Source organism: Ornithodoros turicata, chromosome 10, assembly GCF_037126465.1.
Source record: "Ornithodoros turicata isolate Travis chromosome 10, ASM3712646v1, whole genome shotgun sequence".
NCBI classification, from domain to species: Eukaryota; Metazoa; Arthropoda; class Arachnida; order Ixodida; family Argasidae; genus Ornithodoros; species Ornithodoros turicata.
In genome coordinates, this window is record NC_088210.1 from 32,580,279 (window position 1) to 32,592,330 (window position 12,052).

General features: G+C 47.5%; 1 protein-coding gene across 2 annotated transcripts in view; it reads right to left on the reverse strand.

Annotated features, from left to right (window-relative positions):
- LOC135369939 (probable cationic amino acid transporter) overlaps positions 1-4,591 on the reverse strand; it is a 45,530-nt gene extending 40,939 nt beyond the window's left edge. The window contains exon 1 of one of the 2 annotated variants that reach the window (XM_064603545.1): positions 4,501-4,591. The gene's annotated coding sequence lies outside the window, so the exon portion shown is untranslated. Of the gene's footprint in view, positions 1-1,196; positions 1,476-4,500 lie in introns of those variants that run through there. The other variant, XM_064603544.1, reaches the window with a different exon arrangement.
- Positions 4,592-12,052: the final 7,461 nt, after the last annotated feature.

Sequence of the window (12,052 nt, forward strand, 5' to 3'; positions counted from 1 at the left end):
TGATTAACTTTCACCGCAGCGCGTACATGCCTCAATAAAATGTGCGATCGTCGTGCAAGGGCTCTACCCATTAGACTCGTTCTATTTTATTTTTCTCTGCCACTTTCAGACTTTTTTTATGGACGCAGCTAACGTTCCCTTTCATTGGCTGCGGTTTCATGCTTCATTTAACGGACCGTCGGCAGGTCTCGATAAGGCTATGTCACGCTCGCAAATTCAGAAGCCCATTCAGCGCCCGTGTGTCATTCTTCCACGACCTGTTACGGCTAACGACTCAAAGTCACGTGATCTTCTTTGACGAACTCAGTTCTGCCAATGTCGTAGTATTCCGGAGAAACAAAATCGTCAGCATGTTGGTTTAAAAAATATACAATATAGATATGACACATGAATACGATGATATTCGTGCACCTATGACATTGCGTGAGAAGCCATTGTGCAAGTCTTTGCCCCATGCCGGAGGCATGTACCACCACAGCGGGATATGCCTCTTTTTCGAGGGCACGCACAAGAAATGGTTTCTGGCAAAAAATAAAAATAAAATAAATAAAGAAATACACCATGCATTTTATTATTTTATAGTGAATTTTGTGCATTTTCATGTATTCTTACGTATATGTTCACGTTGATGTTGACGTCATCTTACTTACATGATCGTACATTTTCATGTATGCTTACACGCGCATTACGTCATCAGGCGCAGCGTATTATAAACCAGCTTGTCAGAGTATCAACTTTACCATGAATACAGAGCCACTTTGTAGCGGCTCTGTCACTGTGTACCATTTGAAAGCGTTGTTAGTACATATTGGTGAGCGTTAATTGCTCCAAAATATTATCTTTTTAACAATGAGACGCTCTGGAAGTTTATCTACCCTTCAATCCCCAAGCGCGGTATGACGGAGCACTTCAAGAAGTCGAAAATATAACAAACTAGCGATTGTAGAAAATGACAAAGTTCTTATTTACAGCCTGTGATAAACGCTGCATAATTTTAAAAAAAAGACGACGGTAGTTACCACAGGAGAGTGAATGAATCACTAAATTAATAACCCGCATATATTCATGCAAATTTGTCCTGCTCTACTACGAGCATAAAGATATTTAAAAAAAAAACTTATAATACCTCGCAATTTCAACTCGTGATCTACGCTGTGAAAAAAAAAAAAAAAACTTAACCTAAGCTAGCGCCTTACCTCTACACAGTTCTCCTCTGACGAAGCTCGCTTAAGCACAGAAGCAATATCTGTATGTACACAGCTCTCTCCAAAATTATTCCGCCACTTTTCGAAGAGCCTGAATTCCTCGTCTCTAACGAAAAACACTGCAGCTACGAAGCACAAAGGACAACAGCACAGCGATGCACAACGCTACTCTGCAAACACAACACTGCCATTGCATACCACCGAAAGGACAGCCGCGAACTCAAGCCGCTACCGGCCTCCGATACCATGAGTCGAAAGAGACGTCGGGGAAAGTTGGGGAGAATTTTAGGGAGATTAGTTCCCCGGCGGGGAAAAATGGAGAGGCGCGCAGTAGGGAATCTGGGAGAGAGAGCTTAAGTGCCGTGTTACTATGGTAACCGCCTCGACCAATGTTTCTAGATCAATGGAGGAGCCGAAGTTCGCCTCGGAGCGTGGTACCTCTTCTTGGTGTGTTGGTTTAGAGTGAACACTGGAAACATAATGGGCAGCAGTAGGTCAAAGGGGGAAAGCAAGCCTACTTGCCACAAACGCTGTCGTAGCGTTGAAGTTGCGCTCGAGCGTTAATGCGTTGGCGCGAGAAGACAGCTTCGCGGATGTTGCGTTAACGCTTTATGTTTCCGTAAAGTTTCGCAACTATGGCTGCGCTTTAGGTTTATTTGTTGCGATTTGTGTCACATACATATAATTCGCAAGACACGCGGAATGCTAGCGCTGGCAGACGACAGCGAAGTAGTGAAGCAGACGTTCGTCTGTTCTGAGTTTCAGGTATATCTGTAATTAACTTGGAGCGAGGAGCTTGGAGGGAGATCTGTAATTACGTTCCTAGCTATCTTTATTACTACATTGCGGATAAGTATGCGTCGCACATTGCGACAACCCATTCAGGACAATTATATGAAACATAAAAGGCGCAAATTAGCAGACGACAGCTCTCCGCAAATGTCTGCAAAAGTGACTGTCGTCTGCAACGATATAGACAAGAAAAGAAAAAAAGAGAGAATTATAAAAGGTGGATGCAAATTATGACCGACCACGTAATGACTCCTATCCTATTGAACAGTTGAATGCGTAGGTGTTCTTCTTACCAAATGTACTTTGTGTCGTACCACTTATATAAAGGAACTACATATAAAAAATGCGTAGTTACCCTTCCTGATCGATTAACGCTTTCACCAGTTTTATAGCGATCGGAAGCGCCGTCTAGCAGCCGATATTGCGACAGCTGCAATGTATCGACCAACAATACGTTAACGAAGCATACGGGGAAGGAGGGATGAAAGGAACGGAAGAAACAAAGTAAAGGAATAGTACGGTACAGAACGCAGCTTAGAATATTATGGTTACAAACGCGGCATACCCCCCCCCCCCAAAAAAAAAAAAAAAAATGTATCAACACACCTGTTAAATTTTTACAACTTCGTCGTAAGATGCACAAGTTACGTGCCATGTAGAATCAACATAAACACCCCGAGTCCAAAATACCACGACGATATCGTGTATCCGGTATCTTTTTTTATACGGGTTTAAGGAGAGGTTAGCCCAGGCGCACTGGCTTCAGCATTTGTTCGTTGTGGCTCAAGGTCATGCTGATTGGGTGGTGGTGGATTCAAACCCCACCACCGACGGCGCTGCCTGAACTGTTCACTGTGTTTCCCGGCGGGTTCCGATACTGTTCCCCGTGAAGCCGGCCCAGGACGCATATGAACCCCTCTGCCTCTTCTGTTCGCTGTGTTTACATCAAACATTCTTTTCTTTGACAGGTAGGTGGGAACTCATGTGTTGAGTGCGCGGATTTCTATGCCACTCTTTTTCCGTGTGGTTTCCAGTGCGAAGCGACGGGTGTTCATCTTGCGAAGCAGCAAAGCTAAGGACGAAGTGGGTGTACGGAAGAATTCGCAGAAGAATATGGAAGAATGGAAGTATGGAAGAATAGCGCAGTAATGGCACTGCGCAAGGACCGCACTGAGATGGCTTTTCGCTTTCCCAACTGTGCCTGCGTCGTTGGGAGAGTTCTTCATATAGACACCAGAGTAGCGACTTGTAAAAGTTGTATGAAAAAGTTGTTGTAAAAGTTGTTGCGTTGTCTATACATAAATCACTACGGGTCATTTACTAACTGCATTCGACAGCGGTAATTACCCGATATTCTGACCGTGACCAGGACAAGACGGTGATTTTCCCACAGGACACTGCTTGATGGTTGGTACGAAAATGGCGATGTGACGTCGTGACAAAGTGACCGCGCGTGTGGCGTCGACGGTCATATTTAGGTTTTCAACTTCATTAAGGTTAGTTTCGGAGTTCAACAGAGGACGAATGTGGCTTCGGCTCTGGATTTGCCTACGACGTGCGAAGAAAGGATCCGGGCACCATTATACGATAAGAGTTATGTACCCCCACGCCAGGGGACGCGTTGATAGGGAACACGTGAAGGGGAAATTAGAAATCGGAGAGCAGCTGTACCAGCTCCCCGTGTTACGGGCTTAGAGGGCTTAGAGTCGAAAAGCTCCGTATTTGCTAATGACTTTTCAGGCTGTTAGAAGACTAAGACAAAGGATGGAGATTTTTTGATAGCAGAAGACAGATGGAATTCGGGTTAGAATGTTCGCGTAGATAAGAGTTGAGAATGAAATAGTACTGTGACTGTGTCGCTTCTCGGAGAAAATATTTTATTTCCGCTGTATTTGTTTTTTTATTAGTCTCAATGCATATACTCCTTTCCTTGCCCGTATCACAAAAGTTACTCTCGAGACATGTACCGTTGCGGGGACACGGTTATGTAAAATCACCTGTCAGTACTTCGCCATCCCATATTCCCTCGCTTGCGCTTGAAAGTGTTGTGACAATATTGTATTTGAAGATGGACCATGTGCTGCACGTATTTATTACTCGAAAGAAATAGTCTCGCAACACTTGGAGATTTGAGACGAGATGAACCACGGAGTGCTGATTTTAGACAACCACGTCCTCTACAGTACTCTAGTACTCATGTACTCTTCTGCAAGTATAAGTTTTGTACAATATCTGAATTATATATTATATACTTTTCCAGTATACTTTACACATTGCTCTTCGGTCACCAATAAACAGCGAAGTAAGTCGTAAGTATGTGGAACACAACGGTGTGATAAATATGGAGCGGAAGTGTCGCTGTTATGACAACCCGGGAAGCTAAACGTCCTGAGCGGACGTCTTCCGGAAAGCACGCCTGAGAGAAACACAGACGTCTACCACGAAGATCACACTTCATAATATGGGACTCATCAGAGGTAAGGGTATAGTTTGGACTACTAACCTTCCTAGTTCGGACTGGTTGTTTGTATTACCATCATCTCGAGCACTCCGCAGAAAGCACAGTCCGAAGCCCACACACACACACGGTCACAAGCGTCCCTCTTTCTGCCTCTGCCAGACGAAAGGATAACGCTTACTCGACGAAGCAGACGACGACAGAAGCAGAGGAGGAAGCGGATAGAGAGAGAGAGAGAGAGAAAGGAGGAACAACAGTTATTCGCAAGAAACAACGAACGCAGCGGCACGTATCGTGTTTGAAGGGAATTTGAAATTCCATTGCAGACGACAGTGTTCCGGCGGCTTCTGCTGACTTTTGCAGCGTGTGTCGTTGAGGGAAAAAACAGTAACGTATAGAGTGAACTCCCGTTATTATGACCATGGTCGTTCCCGAAAATTTTGGACATAATGCGGAAATGTCAGATTAACGTGAGGGGGGGGGGGCATTTGCAGAGGTTTCTCTGTACTGTTCCCCAGGAGTATGGTCGTAAATCGCGTATGTCAGATTATCGGGGGTCATATTAACGGGGGGTTCACTGTACAGGGTCTTATGACAATTTAAAACATTCTGATGGGCTTAATTGATTAATTACGAATATTAAGAATATTGATACCGTAAAATCTGATCGTGGGATAAATCGCTACGTCAGTGCGTTGACAATGTGCGTCTATATTGCAATATTTTCCTTCTATGCAGCTTATTAGATGAAAACACGGAGACGTCACAGATAAAAACGCGAAAAATGTGGTTACGGTAACCCATTACTATAGAAGCCTGAGACTGGGGAAGAAACGCAGAAGAAACTTGTGCCTGCGTTTCTTCCCAAATCTCAGGGCTCTAGTAATGGATTGCGATTATGTCAGTTCCGGCAGGTTCAGGGCTGGCATAAAATAGAAAGGACCCTCGCAGAGCAGAGAAAATGAAAACTGAGAGACCGCAACTGTGACGGCATAATCTACAGGGTGAACTTAGCAAAGGTTACACATTTTGATCGCGTCATAAAAATAGAAGATGATGGTCCTAGCGCATCAAACTTTGCAGACTGATAGTCCTTCAACTGAAGTTTTATCCGTATTTTTTTCAAATGCTATCACTTTGTAGAAAAAAAGTTAGAAGCAAAGCAAGTTCTCACCCCCATACATTTCCTATGGCCTATATACCGCCCGCAAACCGCCATTTTTTCCTCGGTCTGCTTCAGGTTCACATCACCACGTATAGGTGGCGCTGTCTCGAAACCATGCATCTGATCCATCTGGTTGTTGGTTGTTCCATAGCTTTTGGTTTTGATTGGCCTCCAGGCAGTGCCACCTATACGTTAACTAGTTAACTAGTAATTCCGTTAACTAGTGACTGGGAAACATTATGCAGCAGTGTAAAAAACGATTTCACGGACACTGAGCTGGATAAAGAACATGGTGTCTCGATAAAGACATGATTGGCAATCGTGCTGAATCGAAATCCTAGTCCGCCTTCTGACATCTGTTCCGCTTTTAGATTGCCGCTTCGAAGCTCTTTCAGAAGTCTTTGGAAGGATTGCCCCCCTTCTTGCCAAAAGGAGTGTCATTCTTACTGTCTGGTGCATTCTTAACTCGAGATTAAAAATGTGCCTCTGGATCTTGCCTTACGGTAGAAGGAGCCCCTCGCGTTCCCGTAAGTCTTCGAGACACCGCTAGTGGTCACTTTTTCGCCAGACGTGACGCACATAGAAGCTTCTAGGTTAAATGTCTCGCTAGCAGCAATCGATTCTGTATGTCGTTGTGTCCGCAAGAGAACAGAAACGCATTTCGTCTCCCTTTTCTTTGAGACCGCCTTCGTCGTGCACATGGAGCCGGCTCTGCAGCTGCGGGGGGCGTTCGATCTTGAAACGTGTGCTGTACTCCGTGCTGGTGACCATGGTGCTTGGTTCGGGTCAGGGACGGCCCTGGCACAAGACGATATTAGCTAAAAAGTGATTCGGAGAGGGTTCCCTTTTTGCGAGCTGAAGCTGGCATCGCAGCCACCTCCATTACTCTGTAGAGGAGGTGGTGTCCCTCTACATGAGTTCTACCGGCACCGTCCTAGCGTGAGGCCACGACCATCTGCCCGCTGGGACATTCCATCATCGCCGGTCAGGACCCATGTAGAGGGACACCACCTCCTCTACATGAGTCCCGACCGGCGATGATGATATGCCACGGAGAGGCGATGACGGTGGCCTATCTCCATGGCCGCGCCGGTGGAACTCATGTAGAGGAACAACACCTCCTCTACATTTGGTGACCCGGACGATAAACATCAAGTTCGGAGCAATTCGGCCCTTCACCATCCCAAATTTCTGACACCATCGACTAGCACTACCACGGCACACTCTCCCTGGAAGCCACCGCCATTACTCGACTCATTACAACTCGACCTCCTCCTTCTTCGTCTTCTTACTCTAAAAAGGTGGCCGTGATCCACTATTGGCTAGGACCTCCTTCTTCCTTTGATGAAGACGTGAGGGAAGCACCAACGTCAGGGCACGGGCACTGCTTCGTCACCTTCTTCCTGCAGGACTTAATTAGCCAAGAGTCATTAGACAATGGGCTGCGTCTTAGTTAGGGTTGAGGTACATCACTAGACGGGGGTCTCTTTCTCTTGTCAGGGTAAGCATTGCCGTGGAGAGCGCGGTCATGGAGTCCAAGAGTGTCCAATGAACAAAAGCGCAGGTTGTGCAGGCAAGTCGGGTACTGGCACACCATGCAAACAATCCAGGGGTCTAATAATAGGCTGACGCACCCGACGTGTAAATCTACTTCGGGGGTCAAGGTTGTTCGATGACTAGAACATGATCTCCGCCTGCCTTGGGAAAAAAAGCGACCGACGTCACCGGTTCCCATCTAGCAACCTTGTCCTCCGTACGGGCCCATAGAGAACAATGGACGGATCTGACGGTAGCACAGACCAGGAAGTTCTTCGCGCCATACCTAACAAACAAACGCTAGAAAGCATGATGTAGATAGCCTTCCAGCTACCATACCATGAAGCTTTGCGTCTTGTTTCAAAAATCAGTGGGAGTGTGTTCACGACGACTGCTGAGTTCAGTTTTCTGAGGCAACTTTGCGTTCTGAGTCGCTGAACGACGTCCATTTGTGATGCGAAATAAAATTTAATTTTGAAGTGGAGGTTTATGTCTTGGCCCGTTGCTCATGCAGGAACAACAACGACACACCAATAGGTAGACGAAGAAGAATTACGCACGTATAAGGCTCGTGGCTCTCCCTTAGTGGCTCACGGCCATTATCTCATTGGCAGAAGAAGAAGAAGAAGGCTCGTGCACTGTTCGTTCTATCTGCATGTCTCCACCGAAGTCGGCAGAAGAAGACGGGGCGCTAATGGGGGATGCTCCGACGCCAGCTTCGACTTGCGAGGAAGGAGGAACCTCATATCATCTTGCGTTCCTGTCACGAACCGAACTCGATGACGCGCAGCCGAGGATTTCAGACCGTATTCCGCTCGCAGCCACCGGGCAGACTCCAGAAGCTACCGGGCAGACTTCAGCGGGAAGTGCACCTGAGAGACGTCACCGATCCCCGTACTCTGCATGTTCCACGTCGCTGTCGATGCCAGAGAAACGTGGAACGCTACGCATTTCTGCTCTATCGTGGACAGCTCGATGTCCACTATTGATTCCCTCGGGCGATACATGGAACCCAGAAGCCACTACGCGCGCCAGACCTGATGGAAAAGAAATGATCATCAAGTCCGCCGGCTCGTCGAGTGAGCTCGCCGGGACTGCCACTGGAAGGCAGGATACAGAGGCACCTTTTGGTTCTAACCATCAAGTAAGCCATCGAATCAAGAATGCGCCAGACAAGAAAGATGAGCCCCGCGCGACACCGCAACATCAACGGCGCAGTACCAAGAATGAATTCCCGTCTGCCAAGAGTGACCCATCTTCTCTACGATCGGTGCCGAGAGACCGTCGCACCGGAACCTTAGACACCATGCGGACGACAGAATGCGCAAGAACCGAGGAGGAAGCGGTACCGATGACGCCGGCTTTCTTCGAATCGGTAACAACGCCGGCCGTTTCACCAGAGGGCGTTGTCCTCTCTCCGCCCGGGGAACTACAAGACACCCTATTCTCTACGGAACTCAAATTCCACGGGGTTTTCTTCGCGGTATTCCATAGTATTTCCCAGGCACTTGCAAACATTTTCATCAAGAGGATGGCCATCCTACCCAAGGCAACGTTAGCATTTTACGCCGCATTCAGCATCATGGCGGGAGGCATGCCGGGAACCTACAACATCACTCCGCCCTTCGGACCAGCCAGGGTTCAACCATGGTTGCTTGCGCGCGGCGTCTTCGGTGTCCTCCTGATGATGACCAAAGGGATGGCTCTCGCCTACCTCAATGTCGCCGATGTAGCCATTATTTTCGCCCTGATTCCCGTCGGCGTCTCACTGGGATCGTGGGTGTACCTGCGAGAGAGGGTCCATCGTCTCCAGGGGGTCTCCATAGTCCTGGGAATCACGGGCGTCCTCATAGCCATGCGACCTGGCGTCATATTCCAAACGTCGGCCATGCAGAAGAACCAGCTAGTGGGCACTTTCTACGCCCTCTTGTGCGTCCTCTGCCTGTGTGTTCTAATCCTCCTGATTCGGCGCATGCGCGACTTCACTCACAAGCCGTTGACGTTCAACAACGGATGCGCGCGGACGTCCGTGGCCATGATCGCGGCGCTGCTGAACGGCAGTTTCGATCAGTTGGTCTCGGGCGAATTTTTAGGGAGTCTCGTCATGATGGGGCAGATAAATTATTGCGCTCTATATTTCCTAGCCAAAGCAGTCGAGATGGAGTCTCCAGTGATTGTATGCACCGTGAAGCTCTGTTCGGACATCATCGTGTCTCTGTTCTTCCAGGCCGTGTTCCTCAACTTGTACCCCGACATCTGGAGCATTTTAGGAACCGTATTCGTCATCAGTGGTGCCCTCACGGTAGCGATTGACAAATTCGCGCACACTCGCAGCCGGGACCTCCCCTTCGAGAAGTGGCCGCCCTACGTAAAGTTTCAGCGCATTTGGGAAAATATCTGCCCGGAAGCAATAGAGCATTTCTGAGCAAGAGGGGGATCTTCGGCGGAGGTCTTCTTGATACCACCACGCAGTTAAACACTCGTATAGAAAGATTAAACCCACGATTCCAAATTTTCTACGTTTCTTGTTCTCGCCACCTGATTTAATACCCTTGTCTCACCGGCAGTCTTCAATGATCATTGAAACCAATGGCCATTGAACACTCGCCTAGGCCACCAAGCGGGTAACGTGTCGGATGACATTGGATTCAATGCTTTACGACAAGTTAACACGTCACCCGCTTGATGGCTCTACGCGCATGTTCAATGGCCATTGGTTTCAATGATCATTGAAGACCGCCCGTGCGGCACGAGTATAAGTTGTATAAACGAAGGATGTTACTGTATTTACGGAAATGAGCGTTCTTTTGAGGTCGTCACTCTGTCGCACACTCTTAAAAATGAACTTCACCGCATAGCACGTTCCTAGCCAGTCATCTCGAATGATATCGTAATCTGCCCTGATTTGTCGAAAATGGGAGGCGTACGCCTTTTTTGTGACACTCAAGCTGTTCATAATTGCCACAGAAAAGGCGTACGCCTCCCGTTTTGGACAAATCAGGGCAGATAACGATATCATTCGAGATGATGGTTGGCTAGGAGCGTGCTATGAGGTGAAGTTCATTTTTAAGAGTGCATACCAGGTGTGGTCGATTGCATGTCAGGTGTGCCGCCATTGCATTACACAGACACCGCGCTCTGGTCAACCAGTGAAGCGCATGAAACGCCTATGTATGGCGACTGCTCGCTTGTTTTTTTCTTCTTCTTTTAATGCAATGATACCCCTGCCACACGGGCAGCTTTCAATGATCATTGAAACCAATCGTCATTGAACACGCGCGTGGCGTCACCAAGCGTGTAACGTGTCAACTTCGCAAAAAGCATTGGATCCAACGCTCCCTGAACTGTTGACACGTTACACCCTAGATGGCGCCACACGCGTGTTCAATGGCGATTGAAGAGTGCACGTGTGGCAGGAGTATGAATAAGCGAAAGGCAGTACATACCAGAAGTGATTGTGTGGAGGTATGGTCAAGCTCATGGATTCGAATCCCGCGTGACGCCGTTTTTTCCCCTGATCTGCTGAAAACGGGGGGGGGGGGGGGGGCGTACGCCATTTTTTGTGGTTTTTTTGCGATCGATAATCGCCACAAAAATGGCGTACGCCCCCCGTTTTCATCGAATCAAGGGGGAGAACGTTGCCATTCGGGATGATACGGTTGGCTAGGAGCGTGCTATGCGGTGAAGCTCTGTTTTTAGAGTGTACCACTGGGGTGTGCTGTCTGAGGTTTGTTTGCACTCTGGTTTCTTGACGGACGGCGGCAAAGTTCCCCCTGAAGTCGGCCCAGGACGCATTCTAACACTCTCCCACTCATTTCTGCTGTCCACGTCCGCTCATATATATACACTTTAAAAACAGAACATCACCGCATAGCATGTTGTGCGCCAAACATTCCCACGAATGATAGGGTTATCGCTTCTGATTCGGAGATAGAGGGGGCATACGCCTATTTGTGGCAATTTGGATATATAAAAATTGCCACAAAAAGGCGTACACCCCCTTTGTCTTCCAGTCACCAGCGATAACACTACACTCTTAAAAATGAACTTCACCGCATAGCACGCTCCTAGCCAAAGATCATCTCGAATGATATCGTTATCTGCCCCGATTTGTTGAAAACGGGAGGCGTACGCCTTTTTGTGACACTTATGCTGTTCATAATTGTCACAAAAAAGGCGTACGCCTCCCGTTTTCAATAAATCAGGGCAGATAACGATATCATTCGAGATGATGGTTGACTAGGAGCGTGCTATGCGGTGAAGTTCATTTTTAAGAGTGTATCATTCGTGACAATGGTTGGTGCGCAGCGTGCTATGCGGTGAAGTTCTGTCTTTAGAGTGTAGACGCAGCTGCTACGCGGTGCTAACGCGAACTAAAAATGACAAAAGACTTCCAATGGAGGAAAAAAACGACGCTCCACACAACGCTCCACGGTTGCGACTGTCGTCATAAACCAATTAAGCTAAAAACAGCGGCCAGTGTGCGTTAGGGCTTAAGAGGCATTCGCGTATAATACTCGAAAAGACGGCATTCGCAATTCGTTGTGAATGTTTATCCAAGGATTACTCGGAATATGCTCTCCTCAGGGATGAAGGGATTTCGAATACCCGTACTCTAGAAAACATGGATAATAAGACATGCAACGTGTCGCAGCATTTTTGTGTGTTTGTTTGTTTATTCATTCGTTTAGTACTTCCTGGATTTGCGGCGCAGACGTGCAAATACACGATATCTTTGAAACAGCTTACCTACAACACAGTGAATGTGTAACAGCGTCTCGGAACACGAAATATACTAAGCAGTTTTAAAGTAGCAGACCCAAGCGCTTTGCGGCCTCAACGAAATAAGTGATGGTCACAGCGCGTACTCAGAACCCAAACAATATGTCTCGCCTT